Below are 26,305 nucleotides of genomic sequence, written 5' to 3'. Positions count from 1 at the left end.
AGGCTGACACTCCAGGCGAGTGTTACACAGGAACTAACTCTTATGACCAGCAAAGGACTCTGGGAAACATAGCTCTTTATACTGCAAGTCATCAATGGAGGCAGGTAGGAGATTTGCATAACGAGTGTATGCAAATTCCTCAGCAGCAGAACAGACCAGAAACTTGTAATGGAAAAACAGGTCTCTCTTGCAGAGACCTGCAGCCCACAGACTAGAGGAATGGTCAAACAGCTGTCTGCCAGTGCATCCAGCTGAGCGGATCATTACACTTCTGTGTTTGGAGTCGTTGTCTTGTTGCAACACTCATCTTCTGCTGAGCTTCAGCAGGTGGACAGATGGCCTTAAAGGGAACCAGAGGTGAACGTTTCACACAAAATAAACATATGAGTCGATAGCTTGTAAAGAATAAATGCTCTACCTGATAATTTCCCTCTCTGGTGTGCCTTTTTGAGTGTTTTTTATCCATTATTGGTCCAGGAAAAATCCAATATGGCCGCCTCTCATATCCCTTCTGCTTCCAAGTTATGAGTTGTTCTGGATGTGCTGTCTAGGCTCTAGACAAGCAAATCTGTGTGCTTTCAACTGTGTGCTTTCATATGTGTGCTTTCAACTTTATTATTCTGGTATGCTGTGTGGCTGCCTGTAGGAAGTGTCTCTCATAGGAATGAAACTGCACAGTGCCCACAGGTCACACATTCAGCCACACTTGTCTGTTTTAGAGCTTCTTTCTCAGCAAAGCAGCCCCTCCCATGTCATCAGAGCTCTGAGTATGCAAAACAGGAAAGCTGAGCCAGAAGGGGGCAGGCTTGGGCTTGAAAAGACTTCACAGAAGACTGACACAGCTATAATGAATGCACGTCAAACCTATACTGAATGCTCAGTGGGGAATTTCCTATTACAGCTGATAACAGGCAGATTGAGCAGAGAAGAATAAAACTAAAAGCAGGGTAAGTGTTTACTATCATGTTCCCACTGATAAATGTAGTAAAATACACGAGGGTGCTTCCTCTCTGGCTCTCTTTAAGTTCTCCTGCAAAATGTCTTGTTAAACTTTGGAATTCATTTTTCCTTTGATTATAGCAATCCAGCCAGGCCATGACGCAGCAAAGCAGCCTCAAACCATTATGCCCCCACCACCATACTTTACTGTTGGGATGAGGTTTTGATGTTGGTGTGCTGATCTTTTTTTTCTCCACACATAGTGTTGTGTGTTTCTTCCAAGCAACTCAACTTTGGTTTTATTTGTCCACAGAATATTTTGCTAGTACTGCTGTGGAACATCCAGGTGCTCTTTTGCAAACTTTAAATGTGCAGCAATGTTTTTTGTTTTTTTTATGGGACAGCAGTGGCTTCCTCTGCTCCCATGAACTCCATTCTTGTTTAGTATTTTACGTATCGTAGATTTGCTAACATGGATGTTAGGATATGCCAGAGACTTTTATAAGTCTTTAGCTGACACTCTAGGATTCTTCTTCACTGCATTCAGCATTCTGTGCTGTGCTCTTGCAGTCATCTTTAAAGGATGGCCATTCCTAGGGAGAGTAACAGCAGTGCTGAACTTTTTCCATTAATAGACAATTTGTCTTACTGTGGACTGATGAAGGCAAGGCTTTTAGAGATACTTTTATAAACCTTTCCAGCTTTATGCAAGTCAACAATTCTTAAACATAGGTCTTCTGAGAGCTCTTTTGTGTGAGGCATCATTCACATCAGGCAATGCTTCTTGGAAAAAGCAAACCCAAAACTGGTGTATGTTTTATAGGGCAGAGCAGCTGTAACTAACACATCCTATCTCATCTCATTGATTGGACTTGAGTTGGCTGACACCCCACTCCAATTAGCTCTTGGAGATGCCATTAGTCTAGGGCAGTGGTCCTCAAACTAAGGCCTGCGGGCCAAATGTGGCCCCCTGAGGCTTTTTTATCGGCCCCCCACACACAAAATATATAACTTATAGATGCGGTCAGCTACATCTTTAAATATTGTTGGTCCGCATATAGAATAGCAGTGCTGGCACCACCCATCCACATGGAAGCCAGAAAGCGGTAATTTGCTGGTTTTCAATCAAATTCCACATCAGGTGACACTGCTGTCCAATTGGACTGCAGGATGTCACCTGGGTATGTTTCACTGTCTGGCCCACAAAGACTTCTAAATTATTTTATGTATACTCCGGCCCACCAGCAGTCTAAAGTATGTTGACCCGGCCCTTGACCCAAAATGTTTGGGGACCCCTGGTCTAGGGGTTCACATATGTTTTTTACCTGCACTGTGAATGTGTACATAGTGTGTTCAATAAACACATGGAAACCTTTAACTATTTGAGGCAAACACACCCAAGTTTTTTGATCAAATGATCACATGAGTTAGAAAATGAAATGTATTAGAAAGAATTATATTTGATAACCCCCAAACACTCCCAGGCAAGATGCCAATCTTTCTTGATATCAATTAGGGATAAATTCGGGGAAATCAGTGTATATTGGATGGATCCTGAATAAGATGAGTTTGTATTGAGTCAAATCATTTGCTATCCCATAAAAACATGAGTTTTTATTACTTCATTTAAAAAAAACCACATTATTGCACTTTTGATTTTTGTACAAAACATCATCACACACATATATGAATTATACATATTCTACCACAATAACAAAATCATCCAATATGGGTGACTTTACAACGGAATGATGTCCCTATGTTCCCACCTAGACCAAAAAAGGCCTGTTGGATATACTTTTAGAGGACATTACATGTCTGTATTACATTCTATTAGAAATATGCCTGCCGAGACAATTAACAATTTTTCTCGACGCGTTTTGTGAATCATAAAACGAGTGTTGTTCACTTGTTCAAGAGTATAGTTTTTTCCCGGCTACTTGAAAATTGTCCAAATGTTTGACACCCTACTTGTATCCACATAGAATAAGATCTTTTCCATTAAATAAACCCATACAGAGTAGACTCATCATAGATATTCAGTATAATTCCCCATATCCGCAGAGATGACATCTCCTTGAACATGAGTGATCCTGTTCATATAAAGGTTCACTGGACTGCTGGTATATGTCAGAAATCCCCAGATTCAATAGATCACAGATATGTTCCTTGCCTTGCTGTCTGCATGGCAAGATGGCGTGGGTGGTAGGGCTTCAGCGTGCATTTAACCTTTAACTATTTGTGCGGTATTAGCATAAGCAGCCTGTGATTGTCTATTGTTGTGACTTAGATGAAGATCAGATCACATTTATGACCAATTTGTGTAGAAATCCATATAATCCATACTACTGTATCTGAAAATAAAAATATGAGACTATTTTCTTTGCTACTAATGTTCTATTAATTATCAGTACTACACATACAGTTCATGAAATCATACATTTTGGTGTTTTGCTTCAGTGTCACTTTAAAAAGAAACTCAAAATAGAAAGTCTTCAACTATATGTTAAATTGTATGTAAAGCATAGCGAAAAAATGAACGTTTAACTGCTGAAAATCACTGTGACCAACAGTCAGCAATAATCTAAAAGAACATGTTTCAGCACTTAGAGATCCGGGGGAGTCCAACACCAGCAACTCACACTGGCAGATCTCTCCAGATAAAAATTCATAGATGTAACAAACAAATTGTCATATTAGCTACTAATAGGCAGCTGACTCCATCCTCCTTTGCTCTGGGACAGCTGCCTCCTCAATCACCAGCTTCAACCCTAAGCAGGCAAAATAAAGCAGATGCACTACTTATAGTGCTAAGTATGTAATTTAATTCACAGCAAACACATGAACAAACAATACTGTGCATAAATACCCAGACATACATAAAAAAAAAAAAAAAACTAGAGTGATGCACCTAGTGCTTGATAATGTCCTCATATATTATGTCAACAACACTTTTAGACCCCACTCACTGGTCAATCAGGTATAGAACTTTGATTCATGCTTTCATCTTTGTATGCTTTGATATTTGTGATACTCTTGTTTGTATATTTGCTGTGGATTACATTTATGCTCTTAGCATACCTCTCAACTTTTTCAGATACGTGTGACACCTCTAAGGTCCAGCTTCCGAAGGGCTTTCAAGTACTCTAATTTCGGAATTCTAATGAAGATTAATTACTGCACCTGTGACCGCGGGATGGGGGGTTTAACTTACCCAGAAGTCCGTGGATCCTATGCGTGTCACCGCTGTAATACGCAACCTATGGGACACATTCCACCACTCACTACCGCACATCCACGTCCTCTTTCCAACGGAAGGAGGAAATGCGAAGTGCGGTAATGAGTGGTAGAATGTGTTCTATTGGTCGTATATTACAGCGGTGACATGCATAGTATCCACGGACTTCTGGGTAAGTTAACCCTCCATCCCGCGGTCACAGGTGCAGTAATTAATCAACATTAGAATTCCGAATTCAAGTACCCCAGTACTCGAAAGCCCGTCACTGGCCAGCATGTGTCTTGTAAGATGCATGCCGACACTTGAAGCGAGCATGCATCCAGATCAATTTGGGTGCGTGTGGCAGAAATCTGCAGCATGCTGCCCAGATTTGCAACGGAATGCGATCTGAACAGCAAGTCATTGACCGCCTGCTGCAGATTCGGGACGAATTTGGCACTACTGGAAGTTACGCTACTGTCACATTTGAAGCAAAGTGCCTGCCATACTACTAAGCATAAGCGCGGCCATTCCACGTCTGCTCAGTAAGCCGCAAAATCAGTTAACCCTTTCCACACTTGCCTGCAAAATGCTTTCATGCAAATCAGTCATCCAGGAACCTATGCTATCCCTACAGCTAGGATAAAAGCCAGGCCTTAGTACAAAAGAATACATTCTCTTGCGTAGTCACTGAAACTGCACAGAGATTCCCCCGAATTTGCATGTCTCCTAACTTTGGCCCTGTAACATGCATAATGCATACATGTAAGTATTCATTGCAGCAAACCTATCTAAAGATTAGGAGCTCTCATAAGAGAGGACAGAGACGATGTATGCAATAAAATATCATAATTTTTCTTATCTATTGGGTATGATTCAAATTACTTCTCCAATTCCCATGTCTTCTCTCCACCACCAGGGCTTTTTCCGGTCTCTTCACTCCCGATTAGCTGTGTATCACATGACAAACACTAGAGGCCTAAGTGGTCATGTAAGATTCCTGCTACGGTGCCCTTAGTGTTTAGCTTCTAGCATTGTATTGAAGAGACAGGAAGAAGCACCGGCGGTGGAGGGGAGACACGGGAGGAAGCCGGCGCACAGGTGAGAGTAGCTCCACTGCCCCTACACTCTGCACAGCTGGGAAGGGGAGCGGGGACTGGGAGACCCAGAAGTGCACACAGATTTTCAATAGATTTCATGTTGGAATCTATTGAAAATCTAAGTATAGTGTGTGGAGGCATTCGATCAGATAGATCCCTCTCTGATCAGATAATGATATGAGAGGGATCTATCTGAAGGCCATTTTGACCTGTAAATGGCCAGCCTAACTACAAATGTGCTATTGACGTAATTTATGTACATGGTTCTCAGCTTTAGATTGAGCACAGATGAGTTTTAGTTGAGGAAAATTTCTGATAAATGCTTCAATGACAGGGTTGCTGAGAAAAAAACGAGTGACATGTCTCTAATGCAGACAAAATGGTACTACAAACACAAATAAACAATGCTACAACATCTGTGAGATAATGTTTCTGTATCCATCCATGCCACCAAGAGAAACAGAAAGTGAGGGGATATAGCTGCATAGTTAGAATAGTTTGTCTTTGCCAGAATTTATGGAGAAGCATGTGAACAATTTGATCAGGTGATAGATTTGTAAAGCTCTAGTTTACCCTGCCAGATGTTTCTTTGTTAATAAAGGTGAAGAGGGAGCTATGCCATTACATGTATACTTCTCATGTTTGATGATACTGCTGTTCCAGAGCTATTCCTTTAGGAAAAGTGAGTCACATGACCCAAAGATCTTTGCCCAAAAAATAGCTTAGTGAAGAGTTATTTTACCGTAAAGAGCCATCACCCACTTTTTCTCACCCAGTGGCATATCTGGGTAATATGGCGCCTATGGCAAACACTGAAATTGCGCCCCCCACATGCTTCCAGATAAAATAATAAGGTCATCACATGCTTGCCGTTAAAAGAATTTAAATAGGAACATGCCTCCAGGTAAAAGGATCGAGTAGTAACATGCCTCCAGATAATAACATTAAGCAGTCACAAGCCTCCAGATAAAATAATTAAGTAGCCAGGTGCCTCACAATAAACAAATTAAATAGCCAAGTGCGCCAAGATAAAATAATAAGGAGGCCAAGTGTGCTCTTTATACATAAGTTAAGTAGCTATTTTCTCCAGATAGCAGAATTAAGTAGCCATGTGCTCATATATATCAGTATTAGGTAGCCAGATCTGCCTCTAGATATTAAATAGCCATTGATGTCCCCCAATTAGCAGTATTAGGTAGTCTTGTTAGTCCCCCATTTAGTAATCGGTAACACCCCAAGTCCTAAGTAGAAATAATACTATAGCATCTAGGTGGGTGGGAGAAATCATCTAGGTGTTGGCCTGGGTGTGCGTGGGATGGAGCATCTAGGTGCTAGGTGCTGGCTTGGGTGGTAGGGAGGACTGGGTTTTGGCGTGGGTGGGAAGGCTAGGCGCTGGAAGGTGTGGGTTGGAGGGCTTGGTTTTGGCTGGGGTGGGTGTTGGCTGGGGTTGGTGGAAGTTCCTGGTGCTGGCTGGGAGAGCTGGTTGCTGCTTGGGGACGGCTGGCTGGGATGGGTGCTGTGATGGCTGGACGCTGACTGGGATGGGTGCTGGCTGTGCTGGTTGCTGGCTGTGCTGGTTGCTGGCTATGCTGGGTGCTGGCTATGCTGGGTACTGGGCTGGGTGCTAGCTTTGTCTCTCGGCTCTGTCTGTTCAGTAAGCCAGCACCTATTCAGTAGGAGACCAGGCAAGTCTTCCTAACACTGCTACTGCCTATAGAGCGTGCCCTAGTGGCTGCAGAGTCCGCCAGGAGAAAAGCGCGATATAAATGTTATTTGTCTTGTCTTGTCTTTGCTGGGTTCTGAGCTAGGTGCTAGCTATGCTTGGTGCTGAGACGGGTGCTGGCTGTGCTGGGGACTGGATGTTGGGCACTGTGCTGGGTGCTGGCTATGATGGGTGCTGGGCTGGATGCTGAGCGCTGTGTGTTGAGCTGGGTAGTGTGTTGGGTGCTGGGCATGCTGGGTGCTGGCTCTGCTAGGCTGGGAGCTGTGCTCTGTGTTGGGTGTTGTCTTTGCTGGGTGCTTTGCTGTGTTTGGTGTTGTGCTGGTGTTGGCTGCTGAGCTGGGCACTGTGCTGGGTTCTGAGCTAGGTGCTGTGCTGGCTATTCTGGGTGCTAGCTTCGCTGAGTGTTGTACTGGGTTCTGTACTGGCTCTGCTGGGTGCTGGGCTGGGTGATGGCTATGCTGGGCTGGGTGCTAGGATGGGTGCTAACTGTGCTGGGTGTTTTCTGTGGTGGATGCTGGCTATGCTGGGTGCTGGTTATGCTTGGTGCTGGGCTTAGTGCTGCTACTCACAGATGTCACATCAGCGACGACCAGAGAGAGACAGAAGTTGTACTTCACATGCAGGAAGTGACCAATTATGTCACTTCCGCTTTTGTGTCCGTGGCAGTGTGCGCCCTCTGTCTCTTCCCGATCACCGCTGATATGAGGTCTGAGTGATGTACAGGCAGCACGTACAGGGGGACCGGAAGACACAAGTGAGGGTGTGGTGGCGGCGAGGGGATGGCATGGTGTCCATGGTGCAGTTGCACCCCTCTAGCTACGCCACTGTTCTAACCTGCTCCTTCCTGTGGGCACAGTCAGCTCTGTGTTCACAGAAAAAATATTAGCTAGTGCTGCTCCGGGCTCCACCCTGACTACTTTTCAGTGTATGATGGCAGGATGCGGGAGGAGTTTGGAGAGTTCACAGACTGTTATTCAGTCTACAAAAGAAGTAAATGATATTCACATGGGATGTCAACATTGAAGACCAAGCCAAACAGTTAAAAAAGGATGTATGTAGTGGCGTAGCAATAGGGGGTGCAGAGGTAGCAACCGCATTGGGGCCCTTGGGCTAGAGGGGCCCCGAGTGGCCCACTCCTCAAACACAGTATTAGCTCTCTATTGGTCCTGTGCTGGTAATGATCACTTCTATAGTTGATTTGAACAGTAGGGGTCATTAACACACAGTTTCCCATCCCCTACTTGCACCTCTGACACTGTGGTTGTCCTGGAAGTATAGAGTGCTTGGGGGGGGGGGGGGGGGGGCTAATGCTAAACTTGCACCGGGGCCCACAACTTCTTAGCTATGCCACTGGATGGATGTGCAATGGACAAAACATTGTTCATTTCAAATAACGATAGATTCCATCTAAAATGCATCAAGAAAAACAGGAGTCTAAATTAGTGCTTTTGAGCTTTTCCTGGAATTCTGCTACACTTGAGCAATAACATGAGCAACACTACCAGACAGTAGAAATACTACTGGGAAAAAAATAATTTCAAGAAGTCACACAGTTAGATTTAAGATAACCACGATGTATCAAACATAGGAATACTATTTATACAAGGCAATGTGCTAATTAAAGTACACTTGCACTGAGAGGGATATGCAGGCAGAAATATATTCTTCAAAACAATACCACTTGCCTGGGAGTCCTGATGATCTCTTTGGCTGCAGTAGTGTTTGAATCATATATTTGAAATAAGCATGAGGCTAATCCAATCAGATTTCGGTTAGAAACATCTGATCTGAATGCTTCTTCAGGGTCTATGGCTAGAAGTATTAGAGGCAGAGGTTCAGCACAGCAGGACAGGCAGACAAAGCACATTATTTAAAAGGAAATAAGTATGTCAGCCTCCATATCCCCCTCAGTTCAGGTGTACTTTAAATGTTAGTGAAAGCATTAAAGCGGTATTGTCACCATAAAAATCACATTTCAACAGCAACTGGTCTGAGTGTATTAAGTGATAAAGATGCTAATCCTGCATTCAAAACTTTTTTCTGCTGTTATGGTTTGGAGTTATTACATACTATAGGAGTACTGGCCCTAGTGCCAAACAGTGCCAAAAAGTTGAATGCTGGGAGTTCTTTTTATCTATAATATATTCCTCCTCTTCCATTTATTTCCCTGCCTAGCTGATCACTTGTGTTTACAAGCAAGGCTGAGGTGACTCAGTGATTGGATGTGTAAATAAAAAAAAAGACTCTGGGAGGAGGGCAGCTAATGAATACACAATGAGCAAGAGAAGGGAGGGGGGAAAACAAGAGTCAGGGAGGATATGATGTCAGCATTAGCTTGGCAAGATGGCCACTGCCTAGAATAGGATTTTCTGCTTTTCCTTTGTAAAATTCACAGGAATCATTACGTGGATAGCACAATACATCTGTTATGTAAGTAGAAGTAGTATTTATCTACTTATATATGTGTTTTTTATTTCTAGGTTAGCATGGGTGTCGCTTGTTCTTTAAAGGGCACCTAAACTGAGAAGGATATGGAGGCTGACATACTGTATGTATTTCCTTTTAAACAATACAAGTTACCTGGCTGTCCTGTTGACTCTGTGGCTATAATACTTTTAGTTATAGAACAGGAATAAGCATGCAGCTAAGGTATTTCAGACTGAAGTCTGACACGATTATCTGCATGCTTGTTTCCGGTGTGTGATTCAGATGCTACTGCAGACAAAGAGACCATCAGGATGTCAGGCAACTTGTATGGTTTGCAAGGAAATAAATAGGGCAGCCTCCATATTTTTCTCAATTCAAGTACCCTTTAAATCAGAACCATACAGTATGAAGTGATGAAAGGTTAGAAATACGGGCTTGATTGTCACCCTCACGAAAGAAGAGTCCGTTGCTGGATTTCCTAATCCTCTGATTTTGTTGTGCACACTTCCTGCACTTCCATTTTCTAAGCACCCTGCTGATCCAATAGGATGACAGACTAGAGACTGCTATAGAAGTCTGTGGCTGAGGTAAAAGAAGGAACAGTGTGGTGATCAATAAGCATACATTAGGAGGTAGCACTTCCACCAGCTGTATCAGACTGAAATACAAAGATTTCGGCTTAGCAAATGTACGGATGGCCTCCTCTTCAGTACTCTCAGTGACTATGGCAATAATAGTACCCATATTAACCTCCACACACACCTTTGCATGGAGCAAAATGAAGTTTTTCAAATTACCAAACAAGTTTAAAAGCAAGAAAAACTGTATTAGCGAAGCCTGGATCCAGCATTTCTTTTATTTCTCTTTTTTTCCTGCATGTTTCCATAGAAATGATAAATCTATCTTTGAAAAGCTTAAAAAGGACAATTACCTTCCCTGCCATTTTCTGTTTTTTGCTTCCTAATTTATGAGATTGCATGGGGTTTAGTTTTACATTAAGCTTCAGATGTGCCCTACAAAGAAACTGTTTCTGACATGAGAAGAAAAAATCTTTCGAACCGCTGCGTTATTGTATGGGACCAAACCATCTAAGCCTCTAAAAAATAATCACAGCTTGATCACTCCATTCCTCTGAATTACCCAGCATTCAAAGTGATACAATTACACTGGTTGGTAATGTCAGAGATGTATGCACTGCCGCTTGCACTGCGGCACTACAAATAAACGATGCTCAGTTTTAAACTTCCGCCTTGAAGCATCTATCAAATATTGTTATTGTGTCTTTCCTTTGAATAATCCTGCTGGTTAAACTGAAGAAAACAATAAGATAATTGATCCATCATTATGTAAAATCATTATGTAAAAGAGCATCTCCATTGATGCATTCTTAAACAGGCCCCATCTCAATGGTGGACACAAAAAGTGTCTACAATACTTAAAGCGGATCTGAACTCAGAACTTCCTCTCTGCTCTAAATGATACGCAAGAGCATTATAACCTTTGAGGGGCCTTTCACACTGGTGCGGTGCGTTAGAGGTTTGTACTGCACCTTACCGCTATGCTAATGAAAGTCTATGGGTGCTTTCATACAGCATGTGGTACTGTGCGCCGAAAGTGTCCAATCTAGCGGGAGTGAATACCTAAGTTGCCGCATGACTCCTGCGACCAACTTCGGCGATGTGCGGAGGACCAGAAGTCATGTAAGTCTATGGCAACGCACGTGTTTTAAAACTACCGCCACAAGTTTTATGCATTGCGGAAACGTATTTTAGCAATACACTTCAGTGCACGTCATCGATTGGGCCACAGGAAGTGAGCGTCACCTGCTGCCAAATGGGGAATACTGCGGTAATCTCCAAAGGCTGTTTTCAGCTATGCAGTGCAGCCCCCTGGAGAACTGCAGATTTGTAGTGTGAACCCGGCCTAAAGAAACACATTTGTTGTTACAGCTGATACAAATTCCGCAATAAATGTGCAGTGTGTCTACTTCCTGCTTTAACGAAATCAGACATATTGTTACCATCCTGTATTTACCAATTAACCTATCTGCTGTGGCAATCAGCTGACACAGCCGAGGAATCAAATTTTAATTGTGCTTGGTCACAGATAAGGGGAATTAGATAGGCTTAACTCTCTAAATACATACAGGGTGCATTTCTCTATGTTTACCTTCTGTCCTGTGCAAAGTTCAGGGCCACTTTCAGGACAGCAAATGTAACACATGAAAAAAACATTTCCCTTTACACTTTTTACCATGGATGGCAGTAACACAGGAGATTTAGAAAGCAAGGTTTAATGTAACATTAGGCTGTTATACAGATAAAATATACCCAGGACACAGTTACTGGAAGCCACTGAAAGTAATTAACCTCTTCACTCCTAGAGTACCTTGTCATTTTGTATCTGATACAATGTATATCTCTTTACTTAATACGGTTTTCTTTGTAATAGCCTTGACAACTGTTGGCCTTGGGGAACTGATGTCACATTATATTACGCTCAAAGCAACTATCATAAAATTTTATGAAATCCTGAAAGGGATAAGTCCTTCAAAGATCAGAGCAAATGAAATCACAGAAATAAGTAGTTATGGAATGAACAATGAGAGAGGGAATATACACAAGAGTGGAGGGACAATCTCGAGGGCACAGGCAAGGACTGCCCGCAATCACATACAGTCTATTATTTCTGCCATGATTTAAGTCATGAGAGGAGCCCATGTTATCACAGTGTCACAGAAGACAAGTAGATGATTTCAGGCTTCTGCTAGATCCATCTTCACAGACAATAGTCATCCCATATAAATTTTGCGCTATAACACAGATGTTTATAGCTGTGCTCTCTCTCTCTCTCTCTCTCTCTCTCTCTCTCTCTCTCTCTCTCTATATATATATATATATATATATATATATATGATTGTAACATGAAGACAGAAAGAAAGTTGCCAGCTAGATGTGTTTTTGATTCAAGCTTTCAAGAGGAGTCATATCTCTTCCTCAGGGATGAAAAATAACAAACTTACATGCGCGCGCGCGCGCACACACACACACACACACACACACACACACACACACACACACACACACACACACACACACACACACACACACACACACACACACACACACACACACACACAACACGTCCTGTGTACATCAAAGAGGAGGAATGAATAAACTATGTGGGGAAGCATAGAGTAATTTGGTACAGTAGGGAGCTATGGAGCTATGATTATTCCATTGTAATGTTTTCCTTTCCATACTATAGTGTGTCAAATGTTTAAAGGAAACCTGAAATGATAATTATACTTAGGCTGCCATATTTCTTTCCTTTTAAAAAACACTAGTTGCCTGGGCCAAAACCAGTTGCATGTATCAGTTAGGCCCGGTTCACATTAGCGTTCCAGGTCCGGCTTCCCCGGACCCGGAACGCTCCGTACACAGCGGATGATGAATGGATACATTGTTAATCAATGCATCCATTCACACTCGTGCGCCATCCGGATCCGATGCGGGAACGCAGCTCCGGAACGGTCCGGCTTTTTTTCCAACATGCGCTATTTTTCAGTCCGTCCCGGTGCGGCTGCGGACCCGGGCCGGATCCTGACCCTTCGCATGCGGCCATGCTGTGCAATGAGAAACGGATGTTTCTCATCACACTGGCAATAGGACCGGATGCTTCCAGCACCGGTCCTATGCCACTTTGGGGGCCCGGACTACACGCCGGTATCCCCCATGCTTGCAGTGCCTTTCCAGCACTGCAATGTATCTAGTTCCGGCTACTTTATTGTAGCCGGAACTGATACATGCATCTGGCGCAACATGTGGCCACCGCAGAGACCCGTACGGTCTCTTTGCGGCCCCCGGACACTTGCGGACTCGAACCGCAAGTGTGAATGGGGCCTTAGACATGCTGCAAGATGTACGGCTGACTTGCTTGATTGGGTGTGCGGCGGTTACGGTGAGGGGTATCGGGATGAGCGGCAAACACGACGAACCCGGTGCTGTTTCCCCAGTGTATTGATGTACATGTGTGCATTTACGCATTACTTGTCCTGTGTCAGGGTGCACGTCCATCTTCCGAATACCCCGCTCTTCCATTAGCCCCATACGTATGATCTTCCATTACCTACCTATGTAGGGAATGTATAAATGCACACATGTACATTTATACACTAGGGAACAGAGGTGATGTGGCGGACATGATGGACTCAGCCGATTGCCAAGAGATGTCATGCAGAAATAGATTGGGAATAGGCCTGCCTTATATGGACAGTTGACAGATCTCTCTCTAATCAGATTCAATCAGAGAGAGATTTGTCTCTTGATCGAATCTGCCCATCATTGCCTTATGTATGGGCACCTTCATTCTGTAATTGAAAACCAGCCTAAAGTTTCATGATCCTCTTGACCTGGATAAGACCCATAGGTTCCCCCTCCCCTGTAAACACCAGGCTGCGACAATTGTTTGGAATACCAAGGCCACAGCTTTTATTAACATTATTTGCTGGTTACATTCCATACTTAAAAAAGTGTTAGTATACAATAATCAATTTCTTACTAAAACAACAACTATTTTCCCATAACCAGCTTTCCTTTTCTTCTTATCTCGTTGAAGAGTCCCCTGACAAGGCCGCCATCACCAAAGTAGCCGCAAGCCATGTTCCATCTCAGCTCTGCGGGTAACTTTATTCCGTCCTTGTTGTACTTATGCCTCCAAGTCGGCCTTGCAAAGGACCCGCCATGCTGTGACGAAAGAGACCTCTCCCCTGCTACATTCTTAAGCCTGCCTGCTTCAGACGGGCGGGAGGGTGGGTGTTGCTCTGCTGGTTCCTTGAGGTGAAAAGGAAGTCCCTTTGTCTGATTTGTAATTATCAAAGGCTAGCAGATTCCTGCCCGCCTTCGTTTGACACCTTGACCTGAACTGACCAATCGGGATGCCTGGGGTCACCTTTCTCCCATCCAGGTCATGTGCTCCTGTCGCCTAGTCCAGCTCTGGAGCTCTCTTGACCTGGATAAGACCCATAGGTTCCCCCTCCCCTGTAAACACCAGGCTGCGACAATTGTTTGGAATACCAAGGCCACAGCTTTTATTAACATTATTTGCTGGTTACATTCCATACTTAAAAAAGTGTTAGTATACAATAATCAATTTCTTACTAAAACAACAACTATTTTCCCATAACCAGCTTTCCTTTTCTTCTTATCTCGTTGAAGAGTCCCCTGACAAGGCCGCCATCACCAAAGTAGCCGCAAGCCATGTTCCATCTCAGCTCTGCGGGTAACTTTATTCCGTCCTTGTTGTACTTATGCCTCCAAGTCGGCCTTGCAAAGGACCCGCCACAGCATTCTGGGAGTTGACCCTCAACCCCGAATGCCCTGCAACACGCTGAGGGCGGCTTACCGGGCCTTCCTCAGCCCAAGTAGGAACACATCGTACCGATGCCACAATTTTTTAATCCACATAGTGCCATAGTAGTGGCAAGCAATGATTTGTATCAGTTCTGCGGGTAACCATCACCGCACATTTTCCAATAGCATGTTACCGCAAGCCATGATCCATCCTAGCTCTGCGGGTAAACATCTACACAAATTCTATATCGCATGCTGCCCTAGCAGCCGCGAGCCACGATCCATCCTAGTTCTCGGGCAACCATCACTACCATTTCTTAATAGCAGGTAACTTTTCCAAAACTAAAGTAACCACCTGGATCTTGTCCAGGGCCCATGCCGCTTCCATAGCTGCCTTCAGCCCCTCAGGAAGACGTTGCCCTGAATTTAGGGTCATGAGCTGTACCCATCTCGTTGATATTTTCCTATTCCCCCCAATAACTTGTTATGGCTTGTTTACCTGACCTCATGATGTGTTAACCTTGTGTGCTCGCATTTTGGGGGACCCACCCGGGACCATTACTGGCCAACACCACCAGTATTTTATACAGGAACCTTTGGGGGGGGGGCGCCCCCCCCATGTCATAATAACACGCTCCGTAGCTGGAATGTAATTACTGTATGCACACAATATAATGCTAACTATTTTCCCAAAAGCCTCGATCATTAGAATGGTAAAAGAACACGCTCTGGCCTTGACCTGTCCTAAGCTCCCCCCAAGGATTGTGCCATATGACTTGTATACCATGGGTGTCTGATACCACTTCTGCCTATTAACCAGTGCTATGCGCACAGGGTCTGAATTGCTCTTCCATTGTCTTATCCATCAGATTTTGCCACAGGGCCTTATTTTGTAATTTACCACTCTTTTAAATGTTAACTTTCCGAATTGGTAGCATTTACTATGTACTTTCTTTGGTAGGGTTATTGTCCATGTGCTCCCTCGCAGTGCGTATGGAAAACATGAGCTAATAATGAGGTCTTCACTTACTATGCTTTATCAATAGTGAATTTCGGGTATTTAACCCCTGTTTTGCAATGTGGTCTTCATGATATCCAATAGAATTTTCTTTTAAAATTGTATTGGTTTTTCGGGTTAGATTTAATGTCGTTTCCAATGTGTACGAGCATATAATGCCACCTATGGGATATGTTTAACAGGCTGTAGGGGATTTTGTCGCTCCAATGTGCGCAAGCATATAGTGCAACCCATGGAATATGTTTTACAGACTATGGGGAATGTAGTAGCTCCAATGCGTAGAGGCATATCCTGCAGCCTACGGAATATGCTTAACAGACTATGGGGAGTGTTGTAGCTCCAATGCGTAGAGGCATATCATGCAGCCCACGGAATATGTTTAACAGACTATGGGGAGTGTAGTAGCTCCAATGCGTAGAGGCAAATCCTGCAGCCTACGGAATATGCTAAACAGACTATGGGGAGTGTTGCAGCTCTAATGCGTAGAAGCATTTCATGCAGCCTACGGTCGGAATATGTTTAACAGACTCTGGGGAATGTTGCAGCTTCAATGCGCACAAGCATATATATACTGTACATATATATATGTATTCTGCCCTGTTACAAAGGCATCGCTATGCCTGAAGTAAGACAAATCCATGTTGTGAATTCCCTTTTTCTTACAGTTGTAGTGATTATTGTCTATGTCCTTTCCCTGCTGTGAGTTACAGGTGGGAAAACAAGAGAGAATAATTAGGCCTCAGCCTAACTGTGCTTTATTTGCAAGAGAATCAGGCTTAATAACGCTGCTTGGCAATGTGGTCTCAATACTACCACGGAGAATACATTTTAACAATTCTAGAGTTTGTCAGGTTGGATTTGCTGCAAGCTGTAATATATGGAAGCCCAACATGTATCCAGTGTGATATGTCTAACCGACTCTGAGGTCATAATAACTACTTAGTTTAATATAGAATAACATACGCCTCGCATTGGGCACACACATAGCGGCCTATACAGATTATAAAGGGTACTTCATGCTAATTGTGCCGGTCCCTACAAGGAGCCATCTCATAGAATGCCTTATGCCTATTCGAATATTACGACTCGATCCCCTCGGAGGGAAACCTGAGTAGTTGACTAATAATCCTGTCCGCTGTAGGTATCACATCAGCGGTCACGCAATATCCTCCTCCTGCAGTGACTGGCCCTATGGCCCTATATCTAGCAACTTATTGCACTATGTACTAGGTTGGCGCTCTATACATACAATACTTAATAATAATAATTAAATTAATATAGTGTCTGCAGCATTATGCTAAGCCCTTAAAATTGCCCCTAAAGGATGCCAATTTTAGTGACTTGCATAGTTTTAACTCCTTCCCACATTCTCTAACTGGTCCTGATGCCCCCTAGTGTTTTCTCTTGTACCATGGTCCATGGTGATAGGTCAGACTGTCTGACTATCAGCCTTTTTTCTTCCCTATCTCTGTTATTACAGACCAGGAATTCTAGCAGAAAGGGAGGGGGAGGGGGATGGAGGTGAAACCAAATTGCTGACCATATGCCTCCTCCCCCACCCTGTGCTTACAACGTTTCTGAAAGCCCCTATGCATCTTATGTCTTAAAACTTGCTATAATTTCTTTATCATGTTATGTTTGTCACTGTAATGCTTCCAATTCAATCTTATGTATGAGTGCTTATTCGTCAATCAATGCTTTGTATATTCTGTCCCATGTTTGTTTCTTACTTAGGAGGCACAATAGAATGAAGCTCTGTGACCCGTATGCACAAGACAAATAACATGTGTAATGTGCTGTTGTCGTGGTGGACTCCAAGCATTTCTAAGCCGCAGCCGTCAAGGGGCGCTCCCTAAAAATTAGCGGTGTTAGGCACTGATGCTGCGCAATATTGCTATTTGTTAAGCCAACATGTTACACCAAACCCCCCCTTCCCTTCTCATGCTGTCCTAAAGGTATATAAAGTTTGGTATATTTTATAATTGCCTCAAAGGGAAACTAAACTGAGCAGGACATGAAGTCCCCCCCCCCCCCCCAAACACCAGCTACCTGACCCTCCTGCCGATAATGTGTCACTAATACTTTCAGCCACAGTCCTTCCTCAGGCATGCAGATCAGGTGCTCCGTCTGAAGCCAGACTGGAATAGCAGCATGTCTGTCTCAGGTGTGCGATGCAGACATTACTGCAGCCCAAAAGATCGGCAGGACTGCCAAGCAACCAGCCCTGCCCGAAAGGAAACATCCAGATTTCGGCCTTTTATCTCTCACTGCCACCACCGTGTAATTCCCTTAACATTCAAAACATGGGAAGGACATACCAACACCATGCATCAGGGCCGATTCCCCGAAAATACTGGGTCTGCAGCCTCGTGCTAAAATGCATTTGCGTAGAAACAAATTGCAGCAACCCAGATACTATTTACCAACTTGCCTGGCGTATTTTGGGTAACTAAAGATCACTGGCTCCCACCCGATGCAGACGGGCCCGATCACGGGCTTCAATCCTGGACCCTCAGAGTAGCAGTCTGATGTTAAACTGACTGCGTTATCCGATGCTAGCGCTGCTTCAGTGGCGTAGCTAAGGAGCTGTGGGCCCCGATGCAAGTTTTACAATGGGGCCCCCCAGAGCTCTCAATACATAACAATTGATACAGCGCACCAAAACCTGCCAATGGCAACTACAGTGTCAGAGGTGCAAGAAGGGGATGGGGAACAGCTTGTTGATGATTATCCATATTCAAAGTATCTATAGAAGTGACTATTATGAGCACAGGATCAATAGAGAACTAATACTGTACTTGAGCGAGGGCCCCTCGGGGCCCCTCTGGCCCAAGGGCCCCGGTGCGGTCGCAACCTCTGCCACCCCTATTGCTATGCCCCTGCGCTCCTGACCTTTCTGTGAGATTCCCCGCTAATCCCTTCCTCCTGGGCCTTGTTCTGCATCCCTGCTAGCATTTCCCTCTTATTTAGTAGCAGATTCGCCTGCTCTAACCTAAGGAGCCAGCTGGGCAGATTTTGGAAAATATACCTGTTATTGTCTTCTGTGGTGATCTCCTCACCTGAGTCTGCCGCCATAGGCGCCTCTGATCCTGTTCCTGGTGACCCTCTACCCCGAGCATTTTGCTCCAGGGGGCGTCCGCTGTGATGCTCCAGAGTCTGGTGCAGCTGCGGTAGTAAAAAAGTGCCGCCACCCCTTCCACACATCCGAGAGCCTGCGGTCTCCCCTGTGCGGGGTGGCTGCTGTGAGGCCGGGCCTCCCACGGTTCCATTGTCTTCTGCCTTGCGTGTACAATTCCTCGTGACTTCTGCGTCTCCGAGCACTGACCCTAGGGGAACCTTGCCACGTCTCCATTCAACCCGCTTTGAGTTCTTTTACATGTGCGTGTGCTCTTGCCAGCACGGCCCCGGTTGGAGCCTGCCTTAGCTGTTACTTCGCCTCCGCTGCTCCAGGAACATGTAGTTCCTCCCCTTTGGGTCCCTTGCTTATTCTTCCATCCGGCCTCTCCTTGCCTGCCTGCCTGTCCCCCCCCCCCACCACCACCTCTCTCCCTCGGGTGCTTACCAGTGGGTATGCTGAATGGGCTAACCCCGGCTGCTGGGACCCCTGCATGTGTGGGTGGGGCGCAGGCTGTGGTGGGGGGTGTCGGGCGGGGGGGGTCAATCTGGTGCTGGCTGCTTCTGGGCCTCGGCTAGCCTGACCCCCCCACTATGGAGACTGGATGTGGGAGGGCCCCTGGTGGGGCGGTGGTGGATAGCCCCCAATTTTCCTTCTATTATGTGTGCCCCGGGGCCTCAACTCCCCGCTGCTCAGCAACGCCCTGTAGCAGCGGCTGGGTTGCTGCAGCAGCTGGTCGTCGCTGGATTGGTGGCGATCAGCGGACCGGCGGCCATTTTCTTGAGGCCGCCGGGCGCCGCCATCTTGCCATGGGCATTTTGATGTTCGGCGGCCATTTTCTGGAGGCCGCCGGGCGCCATGCTTTTTGGGGCCTGTGCGCTGCCCGGGAGGGGGTGTAGCCGAGGCAGGGAGCCCAAAGATCGGCGGTTTTGAGCCGCGGAGGGAAGGGAGCTGTCGCTGCAAGCTGCTGGCCGGGGATGGAGGACCCTAATTGGGGGTGCCTGGAGCTGGACCCCGTCGGGCGGCCGGGGGGGGTGGGGGGGAGGCGATCGCTCCCTTGTTGTGGAACTTGCCGGGCGCCCGGGCCTGCGGGGAAGTGGTAAGTGGAAGGGCTGGGGACTGGCCCAGCCTTTAGGTTCTTCGGCGGGCAGGGCCCTCATCCTCTCCAGCGGTGCTAAACAGGGTGGGGGAGGGCGGTTAAAAACTGTATACCCCAAGAGGAAGGATGGATGGATATTCGGCTGGAGGGGAAGGCTGCCAGGGCGGGTGGATGTTGTGCCAGGGGTAGAATCACTACCAGGCACGGGCTCCAGCGATGAGGCCTGGGACAAATGAATGGGCTTAGCTGGTAGGGCCTGCAGACAGGCCTGGCCCAGGGGGAGGATGGATGAGGGGAGGAAGGATAAAGGGGTCGCTTGGGGCTGGGAAGATTGGGGCTAAGGAAGCTGGAATAAGGGGAGAAGCTGACCTTAGTGGATTTTGAGAAGGATGCGTGCGTGTCTGCCTGTCCCAGGGCCTTTATCAGCTGCTGCTGCTGCTCTCCTGTGTAGGTGTTGCTCTGCTGGTTCCTTGAGGTGAAAAGGAAGTCCCTTTGTCTGATTTGTAATTATCAAAGGCTAGCAGATTCCTGCCCGCCTTCGTTTGACACCTTGACCTGAACTGACCAATCGGGATGCCTGGGGTCACCTTTCTCCCATCCAGGTCATGTGCTCCTGTCGCCTAGTCCAGCTCTGGAGCTCTCTTATTTCTAAGTCCACAAAATGTTTCACCTTTAATTTAAAAAAATACAATACACAAAGCATAACCAGTCAGATTTTTTACAGCTACTAGACCATCTACAAACTGCAAAAATTCCCAGGTATATAAATATTACAAAACATAATACTACCAGCTCCACCCATGCACAGGAGAAAGTGATGAAATTCCACTCTTACAATGTATTATGAAACGTTGCCATTCCTCAGATCCGCCTGCCTGTGACAGCTGTCTCATTAGAGGACTGTACCCAGCTTTATCAGCTATGACTGAACACTTTCTATTTCTGAAGAGGTGCCAGCGGGTATAAACATGACTGTCATGTTCCCAGCTTAAAGGTTTCAGCCTTTGTCCCTTGACTGGGGACCATGTAGCTTCCTCGAAATTCTACTAAGTGCAACATTTCTGTGCACAAGGCAGGAATATGAGCAGCAAAATAAATCTACTCTACCAGGAAAAAAATAAACCCTCAAAATACAGTTTAAATGAGGCAGTTCAATATTATTACTCCACTTTAAGAATATGCTTTATATCCAAAAAGGATACTTAAGCATGACTAACACTTCAAGGAAATGCACACTTACATAGTGAGTCGCAGGACAGTTCCCTATTCAGGACTGCTGTGGACTGGCTGGTTGCAGCTGACAAATATTGTGTAAGTGATTTACATTAAAGATATAGGCTGCCAAGTGGGTGTTCCCTTCAATGGAGGCTAAGTTCATCCCAGAGCATTAGACTGCATGCTTATCCACTGTTACGTCAAAGTATTTAAACAAGAATGCTCCAAACCAGTTCTACAAGCATAAGCAAGGTAGATAGATATTAAAAACCTAAAGCGTAAAAACAATTTGTATGCTAAATCAGTCACGCTTTTTACAGTGTTCATGCACTCAATTGTATCTCGGAGATACATGCACAAATACAGAAGTCCTTAAAGTAAAAACATTAAAGGTAACAAAACAGTAACAAATTCCCATAATGGTGCTGGTGCTTTCAGGATCAGATCATCGCTAGCTTGTAAAATCCACTGCATGCATAAGCTGCACACTTTACCTTAAAGGACAACTGAAGTGAAAGGGATATGGAGGCTTCCATATTTATTTCCATCTAAGCAATGCCAGTTGCCAGGTCCTCCTGCTGATCCTCTGCCTCTAATACTATTAGCCATAGCCCCTGAACAAGCATAAAGCAGATCAGGTGTTTCTGACATTAATGTCAGATCTGACAAGACTAGCTGCATAGTCCTTCTGGTGCTATGCACTCCACTGCGCGCTCCTCCAGAAACCTAGAACAACATCTCCACATAGTGTGATACTGTATAACCATTCAATAACCATCAATACTCCACGGTGCGGGTGTGAGTGATAACAGTGTCCACACGTGATCCCCACTACCCTAGAGGTAAAAAAGGCTCACCAGATGTAGACCACCGTGATTCAGGTGGCAATCTCACATTCACAAATATGTATCACTCAGAACATCAGTGATCATATCCAGTTCCAATGTAAAAAATCCTTTAATAAAAAGTATAAAACAATATCATCGCGCAGCATGTCAATCCAAACTGAGTACACACTGCGCCTCTCGCGCACTTGGGTAACTTACAGACTCCCTTTAGGGATGGAATAGCGTGTCATAGCGGCAAGTCTCTCCAGCCTCAGATGCGTCAATGGCCTATCTGCGGCGTCCCGCTGTTCAGGCTCCCGAGACTCCAGACTTCCGCACTCATGTGGACTTTGTGTGACATTATTGTGATATTCATGTCAATTTGAATGATTTGTGTTTTGCACTGTTAGGGAATTGATCAGTACCAGGCAGCGCAGCAACTTTAAAAGTGAAGACTAGCTGCATGCTTGTTTCTGGTGTTATTCAGATACTACTGCAGAGAAATAGACCAGCAGGGCTTCCAGGCACCTGGTATTGATTAAAAGGAAATAAATAGGGCAGCCTCCGTATACCTCTTACTTCAGTTCCCCTTTAATGGACCACTATTGCAAAAAAAAAAATTACTGTATATTCCTGCGTATAAGACTACTTTTTAACCCTTGAAAATCTTCTGAAAAGTTGGGGGTCGTCTTATACGCCGGGTATCATTGATGCTGGGTGATACCCCCTATCCTGTTACCATCTCTCAGATCTTGCTGCTGAGGACTGTAGTAAAGCGGCGCAGGCGCATATGTGTGAGTTCTGAGAGGCAGAGAGGGAGGTAGATAGGATACAAGGGTGGGCCAGAGGGGTGAAAGAGGCGTATTTTATGGGCACACCGCGATCTATTCTTCCATACTGCTCTGATAAACAGGGAGACAGGGAGAGCTGACCAATCCACTTAGGAAGAGGGAGAGTTCACCAATCCAACCAGTCAATTGACTATATACTGTTATATACTGGGTACCACATACAGTACAGCACCAGTATATGATTTTTTTTTTAATTTGGTGTACGTTGGAAGAGGGGTAGTCTTATACGGTGAGTATATCACAAACTCTATATTTTAACTGAAAAAGTTGGGGGGTCGTCTTATACACCCAGTCGTCTTATACGTCGGAATATACGGTAAATACACCGGTACACATACTTATAGAAAGTACATTTCCCCGAGAGTAAAATGCACTATAAATTACTTTTCTCCTCTGTTGCTGTCACTTACATTAGGTAGAAAACATCCTAGAGATCTGACAGGTTTTGGACCAGTCCATCTTCTTACAGGGGATGCTCAGTATTTCATTAATTCTTTCCAAAAAGCATTCCCTGGAAAAGGTCTATAGAAAAATGCCTGCTAACTTCTCTATTCGCTGAACACTTTTCTGGCAGTAGGACTAAGTAACCGCCATTCAGTAAGTGCTTTTAAAACTAATAAAAAACACAGAGACTACTCCATTAGGAAATGTACTAGTCCAAAACCTGACAAATGTGTCAGATTTTTAGTTTCCTCAACAGCATAGGAGAAAAGTAATTTATAGTACATTCTGGACGAAATACACTTCTTATAAATAAGGCTCTATAGAAAAATGCCTGTCAACTTCCCTATTCGCTGCACATTCTTCTGGCAGTAGGATTGTGCAACGCCATTCAGTAAGTGCTTTTAAAAATTAAAAATGAAAAAACCTCAATACTACCCTATGATAAGATGGACTAGTCCAAAACCTATCAGATGTGACGGATTTGTACTTCCTCCTGTAAGTGACAGCAACATAAGAGAGAAGTCATTTATAGTGCATTTTACTCTGGGAGAAATTTACTTTTCATAAGTATGTGTACACATGTGTTTTACATGTTACACTTTTTGTGACTGTGGTTCTCTTTCCCAACTCTGTCCTCAAGGCCCACCAACAGTGCAGGTAGATAATCAGCTTTGGTGAGACACCAATTACTCCACCTGTGCATGTTTATGGTTTCCTGCAAAACATGTATGGTTGAGGACAGGGTTGGGGAACTCTGCTCTAAATAACAATCCAAAACCCACCACTAAACCTCACAATCCTTTAGGGCTGGTTCAGACGGACGTTTTGGCGGCGTCACGTTAGGGGGCGTTGCGGCGGCTGCGCGGTCAGGCTTTCAGTAGCCTTCGCGTTGCGTTGTGTTGCGGTCGCGTTTTTATTCCCCTAGGGGGACATTAGCCGTCGCGGTTGGCCGCCCCCTGGAAGCTACATGTCGCTTCCAGGGGCAGCTCGAACGCTCGCGAAAATTGGGACCCGAATGCCGCATTCGTGCAAATGCGCGCAAAAGCTCGGTGTAAACGCTCCCATTCACTTGAATGGGAGCGTTTACCGCGACGTTCCGAACGCTTGCGGTAAACGTTCCGCAACCGTCCGTCTGAACCAGCCCTTAGATTGTAAGATTGCAAGGGCAGCGCTCTCTCACCCTTGTGTTTTAGAATTTCCTTTATACATTTTATTCATCATGTTACTTTTGTATATTGATGTATACCATTGCCTATATTATTGTGTACCCCATGTTTGTTTCGTACTTTGTACAGCACCACAGAATATGTTGGCGCTTTATAAATCAATAATAATTAACATGACCAAGTATAAACTGTGGTCTCAGGCACTGTGAAAATGAATTCCTGTGAACTCATCACACCACCTGTAGATAATCAGATGCCGTTAAACATTGTAGATTACTACCCTTGGAGGCACACTTCAGAAACAACAGTCTGCTCATAGTGTTAAAACTCCTAATTTACAGTATATACATAAAACACACACACACACATGCACGCACGCACGCACACACACACACACACACACACACTTAGGGCTGGTACACACCAGAGCAGTTCTGAAGCGTTTTTTAAAACGCTTGCAGGGGGAAAACCGCTTGGCTAATGAAAGTGAATGGAATGGAGCACACCAGGGCGGTTCGTTTTGTCCACAAACGCAAACTCGGAGGCTGCAGCATTTTTTTGATTTCTCAGGCGTTTCTGCCTCAATGTTAAAGTATAGGAAAAGCTCAAACCGCTCTGAAAAACGCTAGATCAAAGCAGTTTTTTTTTTTTCCAAAGCAGCTGTTGTAATGAATAGAGAAAATGCACAGTGTGTGGAATGACGTCAGGTTTTTTTTCTGCATGCGAAAAACGCATTCAAAGCGTACCTGAAGTAAAAAATAAAAAAGATACTTTAGTAGAAAGAAGCCACTGGATAATCCAGAGCTTCTCTGATCTTCTTCCACTGGACTCTTTCAAAATATTCAACAATAAAGTTGAATAAAGCACGAGTAGAGAAATTGAAGATCGGCACTAAATGCAGCTGGCAGCCTAGGCGGGGTTCAGTGGTACACTGGTCTCTGAGGAAGCGAGCGTCGAGCTTGCGAAACAGCTGTCAGACTAGCCCTGTTGTATGTCTTGTCGGGTGGGGATGAAATAAAGAGGTGGTATTGCAACACTACTGGTGCCCAGATCTTTCTATTCTTTGGAAGTTAAAAGTTGAATGAAGTGCGGCCACACTTCGTGTATGAGCGGCTCTGAGCTACTGTGCAGTTGTGCGCCCCCCCTCCCGTCACCGGGGCAGTGAGGCCTGGAGTTGACAACCATGAAGAACAAAGAAGAAGAGGGTCCCAGTTAAAAGTGGAGGGCTCAATGAGGATCAGGGAAGCCTCTGGGAAGCCTTCCCTACTGTGGTACATATCCAGGGATTTATTTTTCGTGGAGCGCTCATCATCAGGGGGACGTCGCTTGATCCATCTACTTCCTTTTTCCTTTTGGGTGGTGAGAATTTAGCTCTAGACAGTGCATGCAGTGCTTTACTGCATATTGTGTGAGTAAAAAGCAGCAGTGAAGCATATTTTTCATTGACTGTGAGGTGTAATGGTTAAGGGCTCTGCCTCTGACGCAGGAGACCAGGGTTCGAATCTCGTCTCTGCCTGTTCAGTAAGCCAGCACCTATTCAGTAGGAGACCTTGGGCAAGTCTCCCTAACACTGCTACTGCCTATAGAGCGCGTCCTAGTGGCTGCAGCTCTGGCGCTTTGAGTCCCCCAGGAGAAAAGCGCGATATAAATGTTATTTGTCATGTCTTGTATGCAACACAATGCATGCATAACTTGAGGTGCAACCTTTTTGTACTGTTGCATTCCTGTTTTTGCAGGAAACGCAATTCACCCCCCACTGTGAACCTAATAGTGGTTTATAGTGAATGTGAACAACAACAATCCAACCCACCAT

The 26,305-nt window shown here is 45.0% G+C and overlaps 1 protein-coding gene across 5 annotated transcripts in view; it reads right to left on the bottom strand.

Annotated features, from left to right (window-relative positions):
- The window catches only part of COL19A1 (collagen type XIX alpha 1 chain), a 1,086,226-nt gene that overhangs the window by 1,038,421 nt on the left and 21,500 nt on the right, over positions 1 to 26,305 (bottom strand). The window contains exon 1 of one of the 5 annotated variants that reach the window (XM_068281451.1): positions 21,230 to 21,288. The exons of the other annotated variants lie outside the window; for them this stretch is intronic. The gene's annotated coding sequence lies outside the window, so the exon portion shown is untranslated. Of the gene's footprint in view, positions 1 to 21,229; positions 21,289 to 26,305 lie in introns of those variants that run through there. 5 annotated transcript variants of the gene reach the window in all.

The sequence above is a fragment of the Hyperolius riggenbachi genome, chromosome 4 (genome assembly GCF_040937935.1).
Source record: "Hyperolius riggenbachi isolate aHypRig1 chromosome 4, aHypRig1.pri, whole genome shotgun sequence".
Lineage (NCBI taxonomy): Eukaryota > Metazoa > Chordata > Amphibia > Anura > Hyperoliidae > Hyperolius > Hyperolius riggenbachi.
The sequence above is the reverse complement of the archived record's forward strand: the minus strand, read 5'-3'. Positions and strand labels throughout refer to the sequence as shown.